Here is a 27,060-nt window from a genome sequence, read left to right as displayed (position 1 = left end):
TCAGATCCACCCTTGGATCCACCGGACACTTCTCCTTCACATCGCCTGCAGCATCTTCAGCTTCAAGCGCCAAGAACCTGCGTGTCAAAACCCGACGCCACTTCGACCCTGTGCACCCACTTCCTGTGGGTGAGGTAACATTGCAACGCCGGTGTCCCTACACTGGTACACACCTCTAGGGTCTGTGTCTTAAGTTTTGTTCCTCTAGGTTCAGCGGAAGTGCCCTTAAACTAACTTTGTGTAACTTTTACGCACCATTGACTTTACATTGGAAAGTGCGTGCACTTTGAACACTGCACCCGAGTCCCGCGGGCCTTTCTCGACTTAGTCACTGTTAGTCTCGAATAGCTCCAGCGATTCCCGAGGCCCTAGGCCTGTTCCCTTTCCATTTGGTATCTCTTATACCACTTTCTTAGTATATGGTTTAGGTGGCCCCTAGGGCTCATCCATATTGTGCCACTTTTGTGTATTTTAAACTGTCTTGTGATTTAACGCTTGTGCTTCTGTGCTCATAAAGAGTCCAGGGGATTTTATAGTTAATAAATCAATATATATTTTCAATATATATCTGTGTGGTGTCCCTTTCATTTGGTATTCAAGGGGGTTGTGTATGGTATAACAGCTGGCTTCACATGCCTTTCAGAGTTTAGCCTAAGACTGCTTTGTCCACGTTACCACTAGGATAACTGGTCTACAAGGTTGAATTACAACCATCATCATAAGGGTTGCTTGGCATGGTACAAAGTGATCACTAAGAATTAGTGAGCATTATATACCAGGCCAACTTCTCACAATATGGTCCGAAACCAAAACTAAATTCACACAAAATGTAATTAAAGTCTGTCTAAAGCTTGAGTATTGTATGCGCATTCCATGGCTTTAGACATATTTGGTTTTGGTACAAGTTACTTTTTGATCTAGATCCCTTCCTTGGAAATGGAACAGGGTGCCCCCATATCCAAAAAAGAGCTTAAGGATTCCTTTTTAGAACATACAGGGAAGGTCAGGGCTGACGAATACGCAAAACAACGCACCTTTGTTTTCTACCGGGAGCATAATGTAAGCGAAGATTTCCAGCCATACCTGACAGAAGTCACAAGAAGCTCTCATCGCTTTGTACTGACACGGTTAAGAATAGGCACTGTGCATCATCTTGTGGCCTTCCCTTATACCAGACGGAACAGTATTTCACCTTGTCCTTGTGACGGCATATCCAAACAGAGTTGTTGTCATTTTATGCTGGTTTGTAAATTTTATATCTTTTTAAGGAAATTATATTTAAAGCCCATTCTTTTAAAGTACAAAATAAGAACAATTAAGGATGCACTGCAGATAATGTTTGAACTGAGAAGTACGGATGTATGTTTTTATGTAGCTACATATATTTTAAAATGTGTATCTGTAAGGAAATCAATCATTATATAATTATGAATTACTAGGTTCCACCTTATGATACTTTTAGTATGAGAAATGAGCCCATAGTGCTGTTTATTAGCATAAGCCACTTTAATATTGCAATTTTTTGCACATGCATTACTGCGGAAACTGCATTTTATTATTGCGAGTTTTGCACATGTGTTTTTCAGGAATTCGTATATATTCATTTTTAGGTTGGCACAAATCACTTTATTGCGAATTTTGCACATGTATTCAAATGTTTTTTTAAATTTCATACTCGCTTTTTCCCGGAAAAATTGCCTTATGCTTACGTACAGACACTGTAAGGCCTATCTTACTACTGAAAATTTTATTTTATTCTCTATATGTACTGTAATGTAAAGTTCTATGCCTTGTTTTCTATATGGTTATATATATATATACCGAATAAAGCATTTTTTAAAATTTGAATTGAATCGAAATTTGCCTAGCATAGTAACGGTAAGTTTCAATTCTAATAAGGACACGGAGGCGAGGATTATGCTTTTCCTTCTTCGCTGTTTATTATATTACCAAACACAGCAGCCCAGAAAAGCTCCACAAAAAATGCTTATATGTCCCAAACACAGGAAAAAGCATTTAATCTCAGAAATCAAACATGGTTTTAACATAACCAGACTACAAATCCCATCAGTCCATCGTATCCAGAGTAGTAACAGTCCTTTCACAGTGTTCATGGCGACTAGATAGGGTGTCCATCTTGTGTACTCTCCCTCTTTCTTCGCGCGAGTCATGCCGACTTCTCCTCAGTCCTGCTTGGAACCTTCATTCCCTAGCGGAAGAGACACAATAGCGTAAGCGTTGTAACCGAAACTACACGCTCAAACAAACGAGATTCAGTCTCACTTGAACAGTTCAAAATCAACTGCAAAATTAATGACCACCAAAAGAACGCAGCGCATTACAGAAACCAAAACCTGGTTACTTACTGCAGTACGGGCGGGAATCTTACCCCAGAAAGTTCTGGGAGGGATAATCCTTGCCTCCGTGTCCTTAATAGAATTGAAACTTACCGTTACTATGCTAGGCAAATTTCGATTCTATGTCAGGACCAGAGGCTTCAGATTATGCTAGTTCAAAGCTTACTTACGACCAAATGCGCAATGTCCACCACCGGCTTGAAATAAAACCTCTTAAAAGTAGAATCCGAGGACCAGTCTGCCGCACGCATCAGGTCCTCCAGGCGAGCACCTAAAGAAAAAGCCTTCGAAGCCATCGCTCCCCTAGCTGAGTGAGCTCCAAATTGCTTCTCGTCAATGCCTGCTTCTTGTAAGACCCAACGCACCCACCTAGCAATAGTGGGGGAGGATACAGCCTTGTGTGGCTTTCGCAAAGCAATGAGTAATTGTCTCTCGCCCGGAGGGCGAAGTTCTGTTGTCATCTCCTCATACGCCTTGAGGCATTGCACTACGCACAACTTGGGTGTATCTACAAAGGCAAGATAAGAGATCGTCCGAGATGCGGACTTAGTTCGACGGCCCACTGTAAAGGTCACACCGTCCGGAGCAAAAACTCTTGCTGAAATGTCGAGGGCCCGCACATCCGAGACCCTCCGACAAGACACCAAACACAAAAGCATGGCTAGTTTCGCCGACAATTCTTTCAAAGAAAGATACTTGTTAGGCTGAAATGAAAGGAAGAGATGTAGAACGACATTGACGCCCCAAAGAACTGAATATCGTGGTTCCGGGGGTAATGAAAGCCGAATCCCGAGGGGGGCGTGGCCAAGCACGCGATGTAGAAAGACGTGCCCGGGCTGAGCTCCGAGCGAAGCTCCCCTGCCACGGGCAATTTATCCTGAATTCCTGGCGGAACCAAGCCCAAACTCGGACCGAGTGTACCCGGACACCCGACCCACCTCCAGGGCGATTTTCGGGCGCATCGGAGCAACTGACCCTCCGACCGGCAGCGGCCCTGACGACTGGCTGCCTGGAGTGCACTTCCGGTCGGCGGCCCAACTACCTGAGGCCGGGGATCCGGCCCTGTGGGGTAGGCCGCAAAGCGAGTGCCCTGCAACGCGCGGTCCAGCGGAGGAACAGGACCGCGTCCCACAAACCGGACACCCACCTGTGACCAGGCTCTGCAGGGGCCTCGGAAAATTCAACACCCAGGCCCGCGGTAGGCCGCGAGACCAACACACCTCGCCCGCCACCGCTGGGGGCATCCCGCCGAGCTCCGAGACCACCAGGGGGTGAGTGCGCGAGCCTGGCTGGAGACCCACATTGGCGCCACTGCCCCAGGGCCCTGCCGGCCCACGACGCACACAGGGAACCCGCGACACGGTACCAGAGGTCCCCGGCGACCCGGCCACTTGAGGGCCCTCAGCGCTGCGAACACCCACACAGAGCCGGCCCGTGGCGGTCTGTGTCACCGCCCCTCCGCACCTGCCGGCACTGGAGTTACCCGAACCGGCTGAACAGACACCAGTGAGCAGCCAAGCTGGGCCACCACGAGGCCCACACAGACACCGTCACCACCAAGGCCAGCGGACCACCGCCGGAGACTGCACGGCCCTATCCTACCAGGCCTCTGCACCTGCCCGTCTCATAAAAGACGACACGGATCGGCATCGGACCCTCCTGGCGCCGAGAGGCCTAAATCTCGCCACTCGCGAACTGTGGCCGCGTTGCACCGGCCCCGCTGATACCCAGCCCAACGCTGAGAGACTCTCCCGCCCTGGCGCCACGAAGCCTGCGCAGCTCGCACGCCCCACATCCACCGGACTTGTACCAGACGATGTAGACCCACATGCGGTGCTTGATGTCGCCTAGCATCATCCGGCAGAGCGCGTCCTCCCAGGCTCAGCGGACGGACGCATCGGGGGAGACCCACCACTCCGACCTGCCGGACCGCCACGTGGCACAGACGGGAGGCGAACGGCAGCCAGGACTTCCGCGGTGCTGACCGCCACGATCGGGAGTCCTCACAACAGCCGCCACGCAACCACCCTGTCCTCCCTAGACGGCCACGTAATACGGAACCCCGGAACCCAGCGGTGGGACGGTCCTCCCCCCCGCCTACGGCCACGCGACATACACAACAGGTAACACAGAGAACCTGACCGAGAGACTCACGTGCTCTGGCCCCTCCGCCACGCATTGCGAGAATATACCCACCCGCCTGACCGGCCGCAAAGGCCTCCCACATGTCAGGGGGGACCAGGGCAAAGACTGGCACAGGAGGGACCCTCGGCAAAGGGGAAATGGTGAAAAACACAGAGGCTGACCAGACTGCTTCCAAGCTGGACACCATGCTGGCGGCCATGGAGCGCCTGGAGGATCTGACACTCCTCCAGGCAGACCACAAGAAACTGTCTGACCGCACCACAACTCTGGAGCATACGATGGCGGAGGCCACTCCTAAACTAGCGCAGACGGACAAGCACGTCCAGGACCTGCTCAACCGGGTGGAGTTCCTTGAGGATAGGGCGGAGGACGCGAAGGGACGGGCCAGAAGGAACAACGTGCGCATAGTGGGCCTGCCGGAACGTTGGGAACGGAGAGAGACAGCGGAACACATGGAGACCTGGCTCAGAGAATTATTACCAGAGGGCACACTGTCGCCACACATTGTAGTGGAGCGGGCACACAGAGTACCAACCCGCCCACCCCCGGAAGGTTCCAACCCAAGGCCGATGCTCATGCGGGTATTGAACTACCGCGACCGAGATGCCATCCTCCGCGAGACGCGGAAACTATCAAATATACAGATAGACAACGCCAAGGTGATGTTCTTCCCCGATTATACCATACAAGTTCAGCGACGACGTCAATCCTTTCTCGAGGTGAAGCACCGGCTCAGACGCTTGGCTTTCAAATACTCGCTGTTGTTTCTGGCACGCCTCAGAGTGGTGGCATTAGACAAGACCCACTTCTTCGACACCCCAGAGGCGGCAATGGCCTGGCTGGATTCGGAAGTGGACACGAACCCCGAGCCCGCGCCGAGAGAACAACGCCGGAATCGAGGCACACGCAGACGGAGGCAGCGACACACCTCGAGGGCCGGGTCGCCGACCGTGGAAACGGAAATCGGCCCAACCCCGGAGCAAATACAGAATGAACAATTGGAAGCCGTCCGCATAACAGCTGTGATCAGCGGGTCACAATCACCTCTACTGCTTTCCAACGCCAGCCCGCGTTCGCGCGGGAGCGAGGACGACGACTACATGTACGGTCTACCAGACGACTCGAACCCAGGGGGCCTGCCAGACGTCACCCCCCAAACATCAGATCTGATATCATAAGTACTCCTCCCCAACCCAGCCCTGGCTGGACCAACGCGACTCGCACAGAGGAACAGTCAGCTCCTCCCCATCGATGGCCCGATCGGGGACTCACATAGATACTTCTGGAGGCCTTGACGGCCACGGCTGCCGCCTTCTCCGAGACCTGTGCTTTGCTACCGAACCCCGCCTTCCGGATTGCCACGGAGCTACAGTGGCACCGGGTGGGGGGCCGGGGCTCTCCTGCTGGAACGTCACCGGGACCTTGACTTTGGAGGGGTGGACGGACCCCTAGAGGTGAGTGCCCCTCCCCCGGGGGAATGAAAGATGGGGCCCCGCCGTGGGACCAATTGTCTGGGTCAAGTGACACTGGGAACCCTAAACTGGCCACAGACACTATCACTGACTCTTGGCGCTCTTCTGGCCCACTGCCCGTGGAGGGGAGCCGCTTCGGCTCTTTCGGCATAACGAACTACCTTGTTTACTTTCAGTGCTGTACTTAGTCAACCCCCCATTGAACTCACGGATTGATTGAGCTCGATAGAGCGTTTGGGCGACGACTTGTTTTTGTTGTTGCCCTTTTGGTATTATGTTTATGTTCAAGTTCTTTCTTTTGAGACTAGTGTTGGTACTGACTTGCTATTGCGTGCATCCTTGGGTCTGTGGGGGGGGGCGTGAGGTAAAAATGCTCACTATTCGCCGCTGCTGTGCAAGTGTGGGCGGGGCGGGTGGGGGTCCAGGGGGGGGGGAGGTGGACACTTGGCTGCAATCAACACTGTGATGGCTACGTTTAAATTTTGTACCTGGAATGTCAGGGGCATGCACACACCCTCACGTAGATACCAGGTATATTCCTATCTTAAAAGGCATCAGATCCAGATTGCACTACTACAGGAGACACACCTAGTTGCCACTGAGGTAGCCACGCTTCGCCGTAAATGGAGGGGACAGATATTTGCCACAACCTTCTCAGCGTTTGCGAGGGGGACCCTGATCTGGGTCCGGCCCGGGGTCCCGTTTGCGCTAACACACAGCAATATTGACACTGAGGGACGCTACATCTTCATACAGGGCAGACTTGACGGGCAGCAGATTGTCATAGCCTCCATATACGCACCTAATGTAGAACAGGGGAAATTCTTCACACGACTGTCGACAGCGATAGCGACATGGCCGGACGTGCCCCTGATGGTGGGCGGGGATTATAATTGCGTGTTGAATGCCTCCCTTGATCGCTCGTCTCTCCCAGCGGCAATCGCCCCGGTACAGGCGACCTCCAAGGCCCTCCTTGACTGGGCAACGCAGTGGAACTTACAGGATGCCTGGCGCGTCAGAAACCCCACCGCCCGGGTGTATTCTTACTACTCGGGAGCCCACTCACTACATATCAGGCTGGACAGATTCATGCTGTCCCGTGACCTGCTCCCCTCTGTGTCCGACACTGACTACCTGGGTCGGACCCACTCGGACCATAACCCGCACACGCTGGTATATGGATGGAAGCGTCCACACCCGCCCGTACCAACGTGGCGCCTGCAACCGGACCTCCTGCTCGACACCCCATTCCGAGAGGAAATCTCCGGGAAGATCTTACAGTACTTCGAGGACAATGTAGACTCGACCTCCTCCCCGAGAATCGAGTGGGACGCCTTTAAGACGGTGACCCGGGGAAGTTGCCTCAGTGTACAAGCGGGCCTGCGTAGGCAAGTAGAGCGAGACCTGGTACAGGCGGAAAAGGCACTGCTGGGTAAAGAGCGGGGGGCAATGGAGGGCGATGACTCCCAACTCGTCTCGGCCAGAGCGGTCCACGTTGCTTTGATGGAGCGCCTCAAGAATATCAACTTCGCTGCGCACTCCGCGTGCACCCACAGCACGGGAGATAAGCCTGGCAGGCTCCTGTCGTGGTTGGTGCGACAAGACACGCAATCCGCATCGGTCCTATCCATCCGCACAGCCCAGGGCGTTGAGGTCTATACCCAGCAACAAATCCATGATGCGTTCACATCGCATTACAAATCCCTGTACAGCTCACGACTACGAGCCACGGTAGCGGAGATCGCGGACTACCTGGCGGCACTGCAGCTCCCGACCGCTACTGCTGCCCAACAAGCAGAGCTGGGAGCCACGCTCACTGGTGAGGAACTGCGAGAGGTGATTTTCTCCCTCTCCAATTGCAAGGCGCCGGGCCCCGACGGGCTCCCGGCGGAGTTCTACAAAGCCTACTCTCTGGTGTTAATACCGGAACTGCTGAAAATGTACAAGGCGGCGCTGGAAGACACTGAACTCCCGGCGTCCCTGAACGAAGCAAACGTGGTCTCCCTGCTGAAACCAGGTAAAGAAGCGAACGAACTCGGCTCGTACCGGCCGTTAGCGCTCCTCAATACCGATTACAAGATACTTGCAGCAGCCCTGGCCCGGAGGCTTGCACCACTGGTCCCCACTCTGGTACACTCTGATCAGAATGGCTTCGTACCCACACGGAGCACGTCCCACAACCTACGCCGGTTTTTTAGGGTCCAACGTTATGCGACCCCGGCCTGGCCACGCTCGGGATGCATCGTGCTTGACTTGGAAAAGGCATTCGACTCAGTGGAGTGGCCGTATCTCCTCCGGGTCCTTGAGAAGTACGAGCTGGGGGATACCTACGTCCAGATGGTGGGGCTCCTCTATCAAGCACCCGAGGTCCGGGTCCGGACCGGACGGTTGTTCTCGGACAGGATCCGTATTGGGAGAGGTACCAGACAGGGCTGCCCCCTGTCCCCCATCTTATTCGCCTTGGCGATGGAGCCGTTGGCGGAGATGCTCCGCACTTCCGGAGACACCTGGGGCATTCCGCTGGCGGACGGCATTCACTCGGTGTCTCTGTACGCCGACAACTTGTTATTATTTGTCAGAGACCTCACGCGCATACCAGCGGCGCTCTCGGACACCTTTCGGACGTTTGGAGACATGTCGGGGCTCCATGTCAACTGGGCCAAATCAGGGACCTACGCATTCGATGGCGAGATGCCACAGTGCGATGTGCGTATGATGGGGGAGACACTCCGATGGCACCCAACGGTATTTAGGTACCTAAGGATCTTAATATACCGAGACCCTATGGATCTCCTGGAGGGGAACCTAGTGAGGGCCATCTCCTCGCTCACGGCCCAGGTCACATTCTGGAACTCCCTCCCTTTAAATGTGCCAGCCAGAGTGGCCCTGACCAAGATGATAATGCTACCCCGGCTTCTCTATTATTATACTAATTTGCCAGTGTATGTACCGGTGCGCATATTTAAGGAGCTGGACACCCTCACCAGACGCCTCATCTGGAATAAGGGGAGACCCCGGGTTGCGCTAAAGACCCTGTATGCACCCACAGACGCTGGAGGCCTAGCGGTTCCCAATCAGGAGCTTTATTACTTAGCAGCGCAGCTGCAGTGGGTTGCCTATTGGCTGAGCGGTAAGAACCTAGCGGACACGGCCACGGCCGATACCATCCTATCCCCCGTACAGGCGCTCACACTCTTCCACCCACTGACGCTGGGCCGGCCCCCCACGCAGGTCCATGTAGCAGTGGCAAAGCGGTGCTTCGCACGGAGCCTCCGGCTCACCAGACATACGGTGCCCTATGCTCCAAACCTAACCTTGCTGGGGACACCTCTGGGCGCAGGCACACTGTCCGCGGCCGAGCTGCGCAGCTGGACTGCAGCAGACCTGGATGACCTGGGCGGCCTGTACAGCGACGGAGAGCTGCTGCCCTTCGAGACCTTGGCCGCGGACACAGAGCTACGGGTGGGTCAATTCCTGACACACGCCAGACTCCTTCATGAGCTGGCAAGGGCGTGGGGTGACCTTAGCCACGAGCCGTCCACTCACCTACTCATCCAATACCTGCATGTGATGGGAGACGGGTCCCACATTGTGCACTGGCTCGCACAAGCCTTACACAGCCATACGCAATTTTCTTCCCAGAAATTGAGGGAAAAATGGGCGACCGACCATGGCTCAGACTGGACGGACAAACAATGGAATGCTATTTTAGCAGGCGCAAGGGTCATTCCCCGTAACGCACGATTCAAGATTATCCAATACTACATCATCCACCGTGCATATCTGTCTCCGGACAAACTGAACCGCTACTTCGGGCTCACTTCATCGGCATGTCCCAGATGCGGCCTCCTGGACTCGGACTTCCTGCACGCACTCTGGAGCTGCGCTCATCTTACCTCGTACTGGTCTGCGATCACGGGTATGCTAACAGCGGCCACGGGCGAAACCCTCCCCACGACGTGGGAAGTATGCCTATTGGGACTCTACAAGAGAACCAAGCAGACCAAGCTACGGGCACGCTTCTGGGACTTGGGCCTTATTACGGCCAAGCGTCTCATTACACGATGATGGAAGAGTCCCACCCCGCCGCTCCCTGCAGACTGGCGTCGCTCTTTTGCCAACTGGGCCTGTGCGGAGAGTGTGTCGCTCCATAGAGAGGAAACCGCGGGCCTACGGAAATACCCGATCGCCCAAGACTGGGACGCTGCCCTGATTACATATCACCGCACGTGCACCCAAGCCGGCATAGAGTACCGACTCGACGCAGAACAGGGAGGGCCCACCTGATTGCTGTCCGCACCTGGCACAGACTCCACCACCCCTCTCCCCCCCCCTCCCCTCCCCCCGTCCCCCCCCGTCCCGCGCGCTTCCCTACCTCCCCTACCCCCCCGATAATTGGGGTCTTGCGCGATGGAGATGTCCCCTGCCGCTATCGCCCCCCCCGCCGCTCAGCCCCCCCCTATTGCCCTACAGCCGCGGCGACGCCGCCTCCTCCATTGTCTCTGCCCCTGCACGACCCACACAGGATGCACCACACACAGCTAGGATCCTAGATGCACTACCACACACACGAATACTAGTCTAACGGTTATTGAAATGTTCCTCCTCCCCCCCCTGTTTTCGGCTACCCAGTTTATTCTTTTGGTTGACACAGAGGCCGTTCATACTATGCTCTTGATAACGCCCGACCACCCTTCCTCGTCTGCATCTCATATAAAGCTGCTTAGATGTGCCCAGAACTAGGAAGCGGGCACCCAGCGACCCACTAGACACCGGAGGGTATGATGCCCCCTCTATCCCCTGCTACATTGACCAGGGAACTCCATTTCAAACAATGACTGTTGGCTTTTCGTTTTGAACACGCTAGTTCCTTGTTGCAGTGCTATGAACCGTAGGCACTGCACCATGTGACATTTCCTGACACCGTCATTTATGAACTGATGCACTTCCACCAGCAACTGTTTGTTTTCACTCATGTGTAACTGATATGTCGACATGTACTATCTGCTGGGTTAATGTTTGTAGCAATAATCCGTTGTTCTGACACTGTATGAATAACTACTGGCTTATTTGTGAAACTGAATAAAGTTTGGGACCGTTGGTCTTAAAAAAAAAAAAAAATGAAAGCCGAATCCCGCGCAAGAGCCTGCATATGAAAGGGTGCCCCCCAACTGGGGCCCCTTCCACCGGCTCATGAGCTGCTGAGATGGCAGAACGCATTGCATTAATGGTGCGGTATTCTAGACCGTCAGAGGCCATTTCTGCCAAAAAATTCTGAATTGGCACGATTCCCGCGACCAAGGGATCCAAGTCCCGTAGAAAACACCAACGCACCCACTTGGTCCAAGCGATCGATATCTCTTTGTGGTACTGGGTGCCCACGCCTTTGACAAGAGATCCTCAGCCGATCTCGAAAGGCCTGGGAGCGACCAACATCGCCTGAAAGCCGCCACACCATGAGGCGGAGAGTTCCCTGCGTTAGTAGGTGGTGTGGTTCCCCTTCCGGATTGAGAAGAAGGTGGGGAAACTGGGGGAGTAGGATTGGAGAATCCCAAGAAAGTTCCAGAAGAACTGGAAACCAAACTTGATATCTCCAAACGGGCGTCACCGCCACCACCTCCGCTGCCTGGCGGCGAAGTTGGGCCGCCATCTGCACGATCATTGCAAAGGGCGGGAACGCGTACGCCCTCTCTTGACTCCAATCTTGGAGAAAAGCGTCCGTGGCCTCCACGAGAGGATCCGGCCTCCAGCTGAAAAACCGCGGGATCTGATAATCCAAACGGGATGCAAAAAGGTCCGCCGAGAACGGACCCCAAAGATCGGTCAGTCGTTGGAAGATTCGAACATCCAGTTTCCAAACACTGGAGTCCAAGAGATGTCTGGAGTGCCAATCGGCCACCTGATTGGCCCGGCCCGGTAAGTATTCCGCTGTCACGGATACATGATGGGCGAGACAATAGTCCCAAAAATCTTTTGCGAGATTCGCCAATGCTCTCGACCGTGGACCGCCCAAGTGATTGACATATCGGACGGCTGAAACATTGTCCATCCGCAGGAGAACACACGAGCTCGCCAAGTCCCTGGTCCAGCAGCTCCAAGCAATTTATGTGCAACTCCTACTCTGCGAATGACCAAGCGCCGCCTGTGGAGAATTCCCCGCAGCGGGCGCCCCAGCCCAACCTGCTGGCGTCGGACTCTATCACCAGGTCCGGAGCCGAACCGAAGATCGCCTGAACGTTCCAGGCCTCCATATGAGTGAGCCACCAGGCCATTTCCCCTTTCACTTCTTCCATAAGGGGAACCAACTGATCGTAAGACACGCCTCTTCTGAGATGGTGCGCTTTGAGGCGTTGAAGGGCCCGGTAATGGAGGTGCCCCGGAAAAATCGCCTGAATGGAAGAAGACAGGAGTCCCACAACCCTTGCGATCTGACGCAGGGAAGTGTGTGATTTTGCCATTGTTTGTCGCAAGACATGCCGAATCTTGGCTACTTTCCTGGACGGAAGACTCAAGGAGGCTTTGAGCGAGTCCACGACGAGTCCGAGGAACACCATGCTCTGGGACGGAGATAACACTGATTTGTCTTTGTTGGTGACGAAACCTAGCTCCTGTAGTAAGGATACCGTTTTTGAAGCTGAAGTCTGAGCTTCTCGGGGCACTGAGCCATCAAGAGGATGTCGTCCAAATACACGATCATCCTGATACCTTGGCTCCGCAGGACCTCTACCACCGGGTGTAGGAGCTTGGTAAAACACCACGGGTGGAGGAAAGTCCGAATGGAAAGGCGGTGAACTCGAACACCTGACCGTTCCAAACGAACTGAAGAAACCGGCGGAGGATGAATAGGAACCACTAGGTAGGCGTCCTTCAGGACCATCCAATCGTTCTGGAGGAGTACATCCCGAAGAAGATGGATCCCCTCCATCTTGAAATGCCGGTACGTCAACCAGCCATTGAATTCCCTGAGGTTGATGACCGGCCGTTTGCCCCCATCCGTTTTCTCCACAAGAAAGATATTGCTGAGGTACCCCGAGGGATGACGAGTTGATCGACAAATGGCCCCCCTCGACGATCAACTGCGCATCGGCCAAAGAAAAAACTATTGGGCGAGGAGGGTTCATCTGTTGGGGTTGATCGTAGAACTCTATATGAAACCCTCGCACGGTCTGAAGGACCCATGTGTCTGCAGTAATTGCTGCCCAAGCCTCTGGGAAAGCCGCTAGCCGGCCGCCAATTTGAACCTGGTCCGTCGATATAAGACTTACCGTTGGAATTATTGTTGCCGGCGTTGTTCTTGTAACCGCCTCGCCCCCTGAAGCGATGGCCTCTCGTCGGGTAGAAGTTTGTAAAGTTGGCTGGGGTATTATATTGACCTCGTCCGGAGCCTTGCCCCTTGTTGGCAAAATTTTTACCTCCGCGGCCGGTCACGTGGCCCCTACCGCGACCGCCCCCCCGGAAAAACGTTGCTGAAATACCCGCTTGATGCTGGACTGGGCCTCATCAAGGGATGTGAAGGTTGAAACAAACTTGCCCAATTCTTTTATGAACGGATCCCCAAACAAGCCCCCTTGGGCTACTGCCCCTGCCTCCGAGGAGGCCAAATCACCAAGCTTCGAGTCCAACTTTATCAAGAGGGAACGCCGACGTTTAGTCGAGAGGGCGCAATTGGCATTCCCCAAGAAGATGACAACCCTTTGCGCCCAATTTGACAGAACGTCGGGAGATATGGCTGCCCCTGACACCTTTGCCTCCTCCGCCATGTCCAGAATCTTAGTTATAGGACCTATGGCGTCCAGCAACTTGCCCTGACAGCTGCGCCAGGACCGCTCTATGCCCTTGCGCGGATCCCTGACAAATTTAGCCATAAACGTAGCCATCTTGGCATCCAGTTCTGGTGTCAGAGCGACCTTCCCCTCTAACGTGGGCCGTGGGCACTCTCCCCGCAGACAGCTTCTTGCTTCCTTCTCTAAGGGTTTCCGGACACGCCCCGCCACAAACATCGCCACCTTGTCCCCAGGTACCCAGGCAGCCGACCGCGGATGAATAATCTCATCCGGGTCCAACATGCCCGAGCTGTCCTGGGGCAACTCGACAGCAGAGCCGGACGGCCGCCAAGACCGAACAGAACCCTCATCGTCGTCTGAATCATCCGGAGACATTTCCCCCGGGGATGAAGGAGCTGTTCCCAAAGACACCGACTGAGCTGATGCCGGTGGCGGCGCAGGGGTGGGGTTGGTTGCCTTTGCCAAAAAAGCGTCACACAGACTCTCAAAGGCATCCCTATCCACACTCTGCACCCCCCCAGAGTCCCCCTCCTTGCAAGGTCTCTTGGGAGCAGGTGGGTCACCTCCAGAGGAGCTCGGGTCAGAACCTGGGGCACCTACATGCGCTTGGGATAACTTGGCACACTCTTCCACTATACGTGTGGAGAGGCGCTCTTCCATAGGGCCTACAATGTCAGTAACGCAGCTGTAGATAGAACTATCCACTGCGTTATAGAATTCCTCATCATTAAGATACTGATGAGATACCTCCTCCTCTTCGTAGTATTCCCCCTCCATGCCTATAGATACCCTAAAGCCCTGATAGGAGATGAGGGAGGAGGGCAGTGCTGCAAACCTTAGCACCAGTGTATGGGCAGGCGGGAGGCTCGCAGATATCACAGGCTGGTTGGAAACCAGAATAGGGCAGCACCAACCCTTCAGCGCACAGACCCTCAACTAATGACTGGGTCTCGGCCGCCCCCCCCCCTTTTTGCGCTCCCCCATTGCCCCATTACTATGCCTGACACTCATGGCCCAAACCCGGTGAAAAAAAACAACGCAACTAAGTGTTTCAAATACGCCCGCAGGCGGCAGCGCGGTATTACCGCAATACAGACCCTTGCGGGCATGGAGTAAATCGGGGCAATACAGACCCCCACAGGGAGGGCGTACGGGTGAGGCAGCGGGGCAAGGCACCGAAGCGTGTCTCTCCTCAGCGCGGCTTCCGAATTGACGCAAGGGCTCCCCCTGGTGGACGAATTAAAGCACCACAGCTGTCAATGGGAGATCGCGAAAGGGACGGAGAAACGTCCCCGCGATCGTAAAGGGCTCTGAAAAGGAAAAACGGCACAAATGTCCACAACACAACACAATGTCCACAACCCACATCAGAGCCCTCCCCAGAAAGGTATTAACAAAGGTACAGCTATGAAAATACCATAAACATCAAGTATAGGCACAAAGTTATGCAGAGCGAAATAAGAAACACTTAACTGGCTGCGAAGCAGCGAAGAAAGAGGGAGACTACACAAGATGGACACCCTATCTAGTCGCCATGGACACTGTGAAAGGACTGTTACTACTCTGGATACGATGGACTGATGGGATTTGTAGTCTGGTTATGTTGAAACCATGTTTGATTTCTGAGATTAAAATGCTTTTTCCTGTGTTTGGGACATATAAGCATTTTTTGTGGAACTTTTCTGGGCTGCTGTGTTTGGTAATATAATAAACAGCGAAGTAGGAAAAGCATAATCTGAAGCCTCCGGTCCTGACATAGAATTGACTTCCCTGGTAAACTCCTCGGCAAAATCCAGAGCAAGATCGGGAGCTTTATTTGGGCCAACAAGAGCTCCAGACTTTCCTGGAAGAAGCTAAAAAGAAGGCTACTTAAGGGGGGTTTAGCTTTACCTGACATACTGTGTTACTGTCTCGCCTTTCAGTTTAAAAATATATGCTGTCTACTTGCTAGCCCCACAGATAACAACTGGGGGAAGACCCTAAATGCCATGGTCAATCAAGAGGTGGGGGGGCCTGGATTTCTGTATAAGTTTGGGGCTCCCAGGTTCTTTAAGAAAGTCCCCTTAAAGGTGATTAGATCGGCCCTTAATACTTGGCATACTCTCAAAGCAAGGTGGGGGATAAAATACTATTCCGACTTTGCCTCAATCTGGGACTCCCTGGGGCTTCCTGCTTGTTTGAAGGATAGCTTGGCTGTTCCAATCGAGCGCGCAGGAACTCTGATATGGTCTGATTTAATTTCTTCAGACGAAATTCACCCCTGGGCGGTTCTAAAAGCAAAGATTGGGGATTCCTTTTCCCGATTTAAGTTTATACAACTTTGCTCATGGTATGCGGCAGAGAAGGCAAACATAGGCGGAAATTGGGAGGTGGAACATAAGCTCCAAAACCCAACTCCCATTAAAAAGGAAGTTGGGATATGGTCTAGGAGCTTACTTGATAGGGAGGATATTGAGCTTCCTTCACGACACCTAATTTGGAATTCATCTATATTAGAAAATAGTTCTGTAGAGCTTTATTTTTTCTCTCTTAAAAACCTATATACGTTTGTTAAGTCTGCCTCCCTGAAGAAGAATCATTTTTTTACTATCAATAGGTTGTACTATACGCCTAAAAAAATCGCAAAGTTTGCCTCAGATCCACCCCCTCGATGCCCTAAATGTGGTTTGATAGAAACAGATGATCTCCACATGTTCTTTGAGTGCATTCAGCTGAAGGGCTATTGGCAGAATGTGGAGCTTGCACTGACGGGAATTTTTAATTTTATGGTCAATCTCGATCCAGCTCTAGTCATATTTGGTATAAGTGCTGATCTTGTAAATCGTATATCTAGCCTACAAACTGGTCTATTTCTATGTTTGATTGTGTTAGCCCGAAGGGAAATTTGTAAATTATGGAACGACCCTGCTTCCCCTTCTTATGAGAAGTGGGCTCGGGCTGCACTGAATATGGCCAGATTGGACCAAAGGGAGGCAACATTTGGCTACCTCTGCTATGTTGGGGCACGAAATTGTGGTTGGTTTAAGATGGTCCTATGATTACACCAAGCCTCGTACAAAAAGAAGCTGGCCTGGTGGGCCCGAAAGTGAATGCAGGAACATGGACCCAGGGTGCGTAGGATCGATGGGGTCTATTATGTTACAATTGCAGATGCTTAAGGTGGTATGAGGACTTAAAAAAAATTTAAAAAGATATTTGACCAATACAAATGCCATAATACCAGCAATATATGGTCTGCAAAAGATCCATAATAATGAAAAAAAATCCCCCTCTTAGATCTATTGTTAGCTGTATAGGTTTACCATTGGAACTGTTAAGTAAATATATTGATACTTTTTTAAAACCCCATGTGCAGATACAAAAATCATATGTGAAAGACTCAGCACATATGATCAGTATCATCGAAGGTCTCGGTTTCGATTATCAAACACAATTGCTTGTAACACTTGATATTGAAGCTTTATATACAAACATTCCCTAGGATGATACCTTAATTACCATCAAGAACATCTTGGGCCTTGGGGAATGCAGAGGGGCCAATTCAGAATTCATTATGAATTGTATCAGACTGGTATTAAAACACAATATGTTTTTATTTAAAAACAATCTATATTTACAATGTAAAGGGACCAGCATGAGGGCCACCTGTGCCCCCAGTGTGGCCTGTATCTACGTAGGCCAATTTGAAACTGCACCATTCTTTGAGAATGTCACCAAGTGGTGCAGGTTCATTGACAATATTTTTTCATCTGGAGAGGTTCCGTAGAAACTCTGCAAGAATATTTAGAATGGTTCAATCTGGGAGATGAAAATTTTAAATTCACCTCCCAGTAATGAATCTGTAAGCTTCTTGGATCTTAATATCAAAGATGTAGTTGGCCACTTCGAGGGGAATACAAGAGTGGTCCGTAACCAATACTTTGAAAGATAAATAAATTATAAATAAGATTCTGTATTGTATGTGGACTACAATACTGATAGTTAATATCAAACCAGGTGTAGCGAACATATGCACTCAATTCACAATTTAATGAGTACACATATTCAAAGTGACCACAATAGAAAAGCGCCTCGATCCATGGAGCAGTCATGAGCACTGAGAAGCTCCGTCCTTCGAATTTCACCCATAGGTATTGACCTTGGTGATGTTAAGATGTCATTGGAAACCGCACTTAACCCCTACAGCAGCACATGAGGCGACTTGGAGCCCCCAGCTGCATCTTCTTGGAATCCTCCTGTGTAGCCACTCTGGCAACAGGATTAGGTTGCCCTTTTCTCTGTCCTGAAGAAGACTCGCCGCTGAGGTTGTAATCCACCCTCTTAGCACCAGTCGAGTCGAAACGTCGACGCCTTCCCACCTTAAAGACCTGCACCACCATTCCCCAGACTGATCCATGATAATGCATTGTATGCAGGATGTTTAAATTTACAGATTACATGTAAATTAAGAAGTGTGTATTGGACAGGTCTTGTCTGACTGGATTGTAGTACCAGTTTTTGGAAAATTCCGATTGATAGTGTTTTGTATCCTTCTTTGACTCATACTTTTCCTATTTACCACCACTTTTCTTACCTTCCCCTTTTTCTTTGCAACTTTTGATGTTCTTAAATTGTGTAAAAAAATTACGTATAAGCAATGGCAGAATCGCCTTAGCGCTTTCTATTGTGGTCACTTTGAATATGTGTACTCCTTAAATTGTGAATTGAGTGCATATGTTTGCTACACCTGGTTTGATATTAACTATCAGTATTGTAGTCCACACACAATACAGACTCTTCTTTATAATTAATTTATCTTTCAAAGTATTGGTTACGGACCACTCTTGTATTTCCGTATTGCACCGAAGGTCCGGTTGACTTTTTGGGTTACCCCATCATTTGTAACGGTGGCCACTTAGAAGTAGAACTTTTCACAAAACCTACTGATAAAAATACTTTACTACATTATACAAGTTACCACCCCAAAGCCCAAAAAGACAATATCCCATTTGGTCAGTTCCTTCGGCTCCAAAGGAACTGTTCCACATTAGATGTGTTTTTATAAACCCACAGAGAACCTCAAAACAAAGTTAAAATACAGAGGCTATCCTAAAAAATTGATAAATCATTCACTGAAACATGCTCGGTTTTACGATTGGGACAGCATGTTGACAAATGCGAGCAAAAAGAAACAAGAGAAGAAGGACATGCAAAAGATAGTCTTTGTAAGTCAGTTCTCTGGGGTCAGTCATAAAAAAACATCATTAACTTCCATTGGAGTATCCTTAATGATAATGAACCAAACATTTTAGAAAAACCCTTGTTTGCGTTTAAACGCAATAATAACTTGAGGAGGGAACTAGTTCATACCTACAGAGAAAGTTCAGGTATTGGACAACACACCATCATGGGCAACAAAGCCTTGGATAATTACAAGTGTGGAAGTTGCATGATTTGCGACCAATGTATAATAGCCAAAACTATGACTTACAATAAACATACTTTAGTAGCTAAGGATTTGAATATCTGTAGGATTAGCAATCTTGTTTACTTACTCTTATGCCCATGTAACTTGGGGTATGTTGGTGAAACAGCCAGAGAGCTACGAGTTCAACTATCAGAACATAAATCAGCTATAAAAATAATAAAGAAAATGCCCCTTTAGTGGATCATTACAAACAGGTTGGGCATACTCATATGGATTTGAAATGGTTTACCATTGAAAAAATCAAGGGCAACATGAGAGGAGGCGACCTTACCACAAAGTGCAAAAATTGTGAACTGTGGTATTTATGAATTCTAGACACTGTTAAATCAGGTTTGAACACAAAAGAAGATTGGGTGCACTTAATAAAATAAAAGATAGAGGTAGTATATTTGATCTGAACTAGACTATTTAGATTTCGGATACCAATCTGCTAAAATCATTGAAGAATTCTTTACGAATCTGCATGGTTTGTCGGTTCATTTGCGCGTGTTCTAGTGATGGGTCTCGTACGGGCAGTGTCCCTATTACATTACTTGCGCAATTGAGGTTGTACACTATCAGGGGACTTCATAGACCAGACTGTAATAGGCCATGTTTTTGTGAATTGTTGCCATTATTGTTTACATTCCCAGGAATGTACTCTCTTAAAAACAACATTCCTTCAGTAATAGTTCATTGACCATTTTTCAATAGGCCATAACATCGGGTCGTTTTTACGGAAAAAAAGGGAAAAACCTTGTTTTAGAGCATGGGTACTCACAAACTTTCTCTCGGGGGCCAAATTTACAGTGTGGTTTGTGTCCAAGGGCCGCACCAGTGAGGGCGGGGTCAGTGGGGGAGGGGGTGGGGCTAGAGCAACAAAAAAAACTGTGATCATGAGGTTGATCACAGATCCCTGCAGTGGACGCCTTCGTCCACTGAGCCACCAGACCCGGAATACACACATCTCTCTCTCTCTCGTTCTTTCTCTGTCTCTCTCTCTCTCTCTCTCTCTCTCTCTGTCTCCCTCCCTCCCTCTCTCCCTCCCTCTCTCTACCTCTCTCTCCCTCTGTCTCACTCGCTCTGACTGTCTCACTCCCTCGCACTCCCTCTCTCCCTCAGTCTCACTCACTCTGACTGTCTCACTCCCTCTGTCTCACTCACTCTGACTGTCTCACTCTCTCTCTGTCTCCCTCTCTCTGTTTCCCTCTCCCTCTCTCTGTTTTCCTCTCCCTCACTCTGCTTCCCTCTCCCTCCTTCCCTCTCCCTCACTCTGAGGTCTCCCTCCCTAGCTCTTTCTCCCTCCTTTGCTCTCCCTAGCTCTCCCTCACTCTCCCTCTGTCTGCCTCTGTCTCCCTCCCTCGCTCTCCCTCGCTCTCCCTCTGTCTTCCTCTGTCTCCCTCCCTCGCTCTCCCTCGCTCTCCCTCGCTCTTCCTCGCTCTCCCTCTGTCTGCCTCTGTCTCCCTCCCTCGCTCTCCCTCTGTCTGCCTCTGTCTCCCTCCCTCGCTCTCCCTCTGTCTGCCTCTGTCTCCCTCCCTCGCTCTCCCTCGCTCTGCCTCGCTCGCCATCGCTCTCCCTCTGTCTGCCTCTGTCTCCCTCCCTCGCTCTCCCTCACTCTGCCTCTGTCTCCCTCCCTCGCTCTCCCTCCCTCACTCTCCTTCGCTCTGCCTCTGTCTCCCTCTCTCGCTCTCCCTCACTCTGCCTCTGTCTCGCTCTCCCTCGCTCTGCCTCTGTCTCCCTCCCTCGCTCTCCCTCGCTCTCCTTTGCTCTCCCTCTCTCTGTCTCCCTCCCTCCCTCTCCCTCGCTCTGCCTCTGTCTCCCTCCCTCGCTCTTCCTCGGTCTCCCTCCCTCGCTCTCCCTCGCTCTGCCTCTGTCTCCCTCCCTTGCTCTCCCTCACTCTTCCTGCCTCCCTCGCTCTCCCTCCCTCGCTCTCCCTCCCTCGCTCTCCCTCTGTCTGCCTCCCTCGCTCTGCCTCGCTCTCCCTCGCTCTCCCTCTGTCTGACTCTGTCTCCCTCCCTTTCCTTCCCTCTACCTCCCTCCCTCTTCCTCTGTCACCCTCTTCATTTTACCCTGCCTGTGTGTGCCCGGGCTGAGACAGCTTCCGGGCACACACATACACAGTCGCATCTCAGCACTTCACAGGTCTTTAAAAGACCATTCACATTTTAATGAGGCTTTGCTCACCTTTTAGAGCCCCTGCAGCCCCACTCTGACTATGGCAGGAATCGCCCGCCCCCCACAGAGCAGCAGAGTCTCTGAGTCGCGCTGACGGGGTATTTGCTGACACTCTTCAAAAAACATTTTTTTAAAACACGGGTACGATGTATGCATGGTCCGCGGGCTGCCAGGGAAGGCTTGCCGAGCCGTTGGAGGCCCGCGGGCCGTACTATAAGTACCCGTGTTTTAGAGCTACCCTTTAAGGATGCCCATGTAATATTTGCCATTCTGCTGAATCCTGATGACGTCGGGTCTATCAGTGATTGTAATACGACTTCCGGTCACTCTCTGATGATGTTGGAAGGCATGATTGGGTGATGAAGTCTTGGCGCCACCTTTGTGCACATATAAACCCACGAGAAATTGTCTTCTCTGCTTTCCGATTGCGGCGCGAAACTAATAATACCGCTGCACAGAGTTTTCCTTTTTAACGAAAGGTGAGGAATTAGAAGCATGGTGTAACATTCCATAAAATAAAGATGACTCCTTTGTTGCTGTATTCCAGATGTAGATTTATTGTTGATATGAAGTCATGGGATAAATAGACACAGCATATAATCAAGATAGTAGAAACCAGTAAAAGGCCAAGGTAAAAGGCCTCACCGGGAGCAGCTGCCCTGCTGCCCAGCCTCCAAGGTAACTGACAGTACACTCAAACATACACAGATAGAACTAAGGATCACATCATAGAGACAGGCTGAGGATCAGAGAACAGGACACTAAGAAAGGACAAAGAGGAGGGAAAGCAGGGACACAACACATGGGTTATTGGTTTTAAGTTTAAAAGGCTGGGGGAAGTTTGAGGGTTGCGGTCTTTACACTGCTTTATGATTACCAGGGTATGTTGAGCTCACTTTGACTAACGGTTTGGGTGAGGATTCTTATCTGATCAACGCTATGTAGTTTTGTGACTTACTAATAGCTATATGGTACATAAAAACAAATTCCTTAAAAAAATCTTTGTTTTTTATATATTTTTCCAGAAAGGTCTCACAATAGTGGAATTTTACCCTGTCGGGGAGAAAAGGGCTTGGGACTATTTTTTATGAATAATTGCTCCCACATTTAAATAAAATGGAGGATTATTGATCCGTTTACCTTACCGGTTCTGCCGACGCTAATTACAAGGGGAGGTAGGTTGAAGTAGGTTAAGTCTCCAACGTGAGGTACATGTTGATAAGGTTATCATATGTGAATTAAGCCTTATATCCATGATTTTTCATATAAAAATGTGTTTAGGACAACCAAGTACAACGTTCTGGTGATCCAGCCAAACCTCTTTAACCATTCATTCTATAATTACGAATAACACTGGAGATGGGTTAGATTCATGTTGTAATAAGATATCATCCCGTTATATATATTTTTTAAATTTAAATCATGATACTTATATTTCTCTTCACTAGAAAACCTCTTTATTTTATACTGATTGGAAAATTATTCAAATTCTGGAAATCTGTCAATATAATTAAAACAGCTAAATATTCAGGTACATTATATAAACTTTATGATTTTTGATGTAGTGGGATTTAATCTTTATGATCTTAGATAAAATAGGATCTAATCTATGTATGATATAAGAAGTCATAATAATGACCGCCTTAATTCTATCCCCTAATCATTAGGTGGGGTACTGAACCTGTGTGAGAGATAGCCCCTTGAAGACGGAGAGCTTTCATTTATACCTCCTTTGATGACCTATACATCAATAAGAATACAATATAAATGAGAGGATGATTTATGTGCGAGATAGTCCTTAGGGGTATGTATGGGTTGTATGAAATACGAGTGAGGCCAGAAACCGGTTATAAATTGTAACAGGGTTGTAATTTTATGTGTTTTAATAAAGAAAGAAAACATTTTCTTTAAGGAAAAGTTTTTTTAATGAGGTTTTATATGTGATTATGTATATTATGCATCTGTATAAGATAAAATGATAATGTGATAATGTTTATATATTGATACATTTTTGTTTTTCAACAGGCATTATTAATATGTGGCTACCACAAGAGAGACAATAGAAATATAAAGTCCTGAAGAAGGTGGTGTTAAATTTCTCAGTCCACCGAAATGCGTCAACGCATTGTTTTTATTGTTAAATTCAAGGAAAATTTGAGTCTAACCACTTATGGATTGATAGACATATGAATTTGATTCAATCGAATAAACTGATTTTATGATGATTTTAATTTATGTCACTTGTTGTGTCTCTTATTTATATTGAATGAAACAATCTGTTAACTCTTCTGTGGAATTTGGTAATAGTTGTGTACATTTATGAATTGTTTTTATACATTTTATGGATCACTAAACATTTTTAAATAATTTTTTTATTAAAGAAATATATTTCAGAATCACACTTGTTTGATGTTGAATTTATAATTGTTTATGGGCTTCTTGAATGTTTTCATACTTAGCAGAATGACATGTGAATGACTGTGTGATGATACCAAGAGAAAACTTCTATTTCTACATATTCTGAGGTGTAAAGCGGCATAGCATCCAAAGATATGTGCATGCTGTTGGCTAAGTTAAACCGTTTTGAATAACAGCACATGCCAGAAAACAGTGCACCAAAACAAGCTCACAGTTAAACACCTTGTTTAATGCTCACTAGTGCCTAAACAATTTGAAACATTAATAAATGCCATTCCATCTGCACCTGACAGCAGTTGTAGATTATCTTCAACATTGGAAACATTTCCATATTCAGATTGCCAATAATTAGAGTATTTATGGAAGTTTTGAAGAGACTAATCCTGCCATGTGCTGTACTAGTTTAAAATAAGCTTTTTGACGTGGTTCTTACGTACTCTAAGAGTTACCCTTTTTGATCATCTCACCTCCTTAGAGAATGTCAGTGATTCATTTTCCACCTAGTTTGCAGGACCCAGTCCACTTAAGTCAAAGTTGCATCTCATTCCAGACAAAAAGTGTGGCAGGGGGTACTGCAACAAAAATGCAGTTTACTAATACTACAAATGGCAACATGGTAGTATGTGTATGTATATGCGTGGCTGCTACAAAATGAAATAATTACTTGTATGCTAATGCAAGGAATGTGTGCTCACCATATTTATTACTTTACTCCTAATTCAGCATCTCCAATGCACTACTCTGTTTCTCACCCTATACCTCTCTCAATATACCCCTTAAATCCTCTCTCATCCCAAACCCCATTCTACTAGTATGATCCCCAAAATAATCCTTTCTAGACTCTTCCCTCTTCTAGCCCTCCTTGCATCATCTCCAACCTCTTTTATTATTCAGATCACACAAACAAGCCTTTCTAAACCCTTTGTTTTGACTCTTCCCCCCTCTATTCATCCCAAACCTTCTCCTGCTGCTATAATTTCCAAATAAATATTCTCTAGACTCTTCCCTCTACTATTCCTCCACTCTTTTTTCCAATCCACCTAACAGACTCACATGCCCACCGCTCAAATGAATTTCATATTTCCCTATATTAAGTCACCACTAATCCTGTTTGGGTTCCGGAGTAGTGTGCTACTCGCCGAAAAGCACTTTGACGCCTCATCAGGGGTACCAAGCACTCTATAAATGCAAACCCTTCCTTCCCTCTTCTATCCCTCCTCTATCCTGTTTCAATCCAAATAACTCGTCCACCACTCAAATGAATTTTTATATTTTCCAATACTAATTCACTACTAATTCTTGTTGGGCTCCCGAGTAGTGTGCTACTTGCTGAAAAGCACTTTGATGCCACGTCAAGGGTAGTAAGAGCTATATAAATGCAATTACAATGACATTATTATATCATGCTATACAATGACAGACCATACCATACCATACTACACAATGACAGGTCATACTATACAGTACTATACCATACATTGACAGGCCACATCATACTATTCTTTCCAATGAGGGGACATGCCATACTATACCATACCATACCATATAATAACAAGACATTCCAAACAATATAATGACAAGCCATACCACACCATATTGCATAATGACAGGCCATACCATACGTAGTACACAATGCATACCTTACCGTACCATACCTTACCCACTTTACTACGCAATGACAGGCCATACCATATAATACAATGACATACCATACATTACCATAGCACACTATACAATGACAGGTCATACCATACCATACAATATCATGCCATGCCATATTATAAAATCACAGGTGACACTGTACCATACCATAACATACCAAACAATGATGGACTATACAATACAGTGACAGACCATACTATACTACACAATGACAGGCCAGACTATACAATAGCAAGCTATACCATACCACACTATACAATGAAAGGACACATCATACTATACTGTACAATGACAGTCCATACAATACTATACAATATCAGGCCGTGCCATACAAAGCTATACAATGACATGCCATGCCAAACAGTACCATACCATAGTAAACAATGACAGGCCATACTATGCTATAAAATTATAGGCCATGCCATACCATGGTATAGGATGACAGAAAGTACCATACCATATTGTGACAAACCATACCATATCAGATTATACCGTGATGGAACAGACCATACCACACCACACCATACTATGCAATGACAGGTGATGCCATACCATACTATGCAATTGCATACCATATGCTATACAATGAGAAGCCATGCCATACTGTACAATGATATATCACACTATACTATACAAACGGCAGGCCATAACATACCATTCCATCCTATACAATATTAGTCCAGCCCATACTATACTATTCAATGAGAAGCCATTCCATGCCATACTATAAAATAAGGGGCCATATCATTCCATAATACACCATGACAGGCCATACCAAACCATACCATAATATACCACACGCTATAACATGCAATATCATACTATACAATGACATAACTTACTATATAATACAATTTCAGGCCAAAGAATACCATGCCACACTGTACCAAACTATGCAATGACATATCAAACACTATCATACCATACCACACCAATCCATATTATACTGGCCATGCTATACTATATTATACAATGACAGGACACACCATACTATAAATTGATGAACCACAAAATATACAAAGACAGGCCATACAATAACAGGCAATACCATACTATACAACAGTCCACACCATGCCATACCATTCTATATAATAAATGAAACTCATTCCATTGCAAACCATACTATACCATGATAGGCCAAATCATAGTCATGCCATGTTCTACATCCAAATGCCATACCATAATATACAATGGCAGGCCATACCATGCCATTCCATTCAAAACAATGACATTCAATACAATATCATAGTATATAATAATCAACCATACCATACCTTGTTATACAGTGCAAGAAAAAACCATACTATAAAATGACTGGCCATACATGCTATACAATGACAGACCATACCATACTTTACAAAGACATGCCATACTATACTGTACAATGACAGGCCATACCAAACTATGCAATGATAGGCGATGCCATACTGTACAATCAGAGTCAGTTCCATAGCATACTATACGACTGACTATACCATACTATACTACACTATACTATACTACACAATGACCGGCCAAACAATATTGCACAATGACAGGCCTTGCCATACCATACTATATAATGACCAACCATACCATACTATCCAATGGAAGGCCATACC

General features: G+C 48.4%; 1 long non-coding RNA gene across 1 annotated transcript in view; it reads right to left on the bottom strand.

Annotated features, from left to right (window-relative positions):
- Positions 1 to 1,985: 1,985 nt before the first annotated feature.
- LOC147712530 (uncharacterized) overlaps positions 1,986 to 27,060 on the bottom strand; it is a 153,529-nt gene continuing 128,454 nt past the window's right edge. Inside the window, exon 3 of the long non-coding RNA XR_015295753.1 lies at positions 1,986 to 2,209. This is a non-coding gene — a long non-coding RNA (uncharacterized LOC147712530). The remainder of the gene's footprint in view (positions 2,210 to 27,060) is intronic.

Source organism: Lissotriton vulgaris, chromosome 5, assembly GCF_964263255.1.
Source record: "Lissotriton vulgaris chromosome 5, aLisVul1.2, whole genome shotgun sequence".
Taxonomy (NCBI): Eukaryota; Metazoa; Chordata; class Amphibia; order Caudata; family Salamandridae; genus Lissotriton; species Lissotriton vulgaris.
Note: the sequence above shows the minus strand (reverse complement) of the source record. Positions and strands in the feature narration are given on the sequence as shown.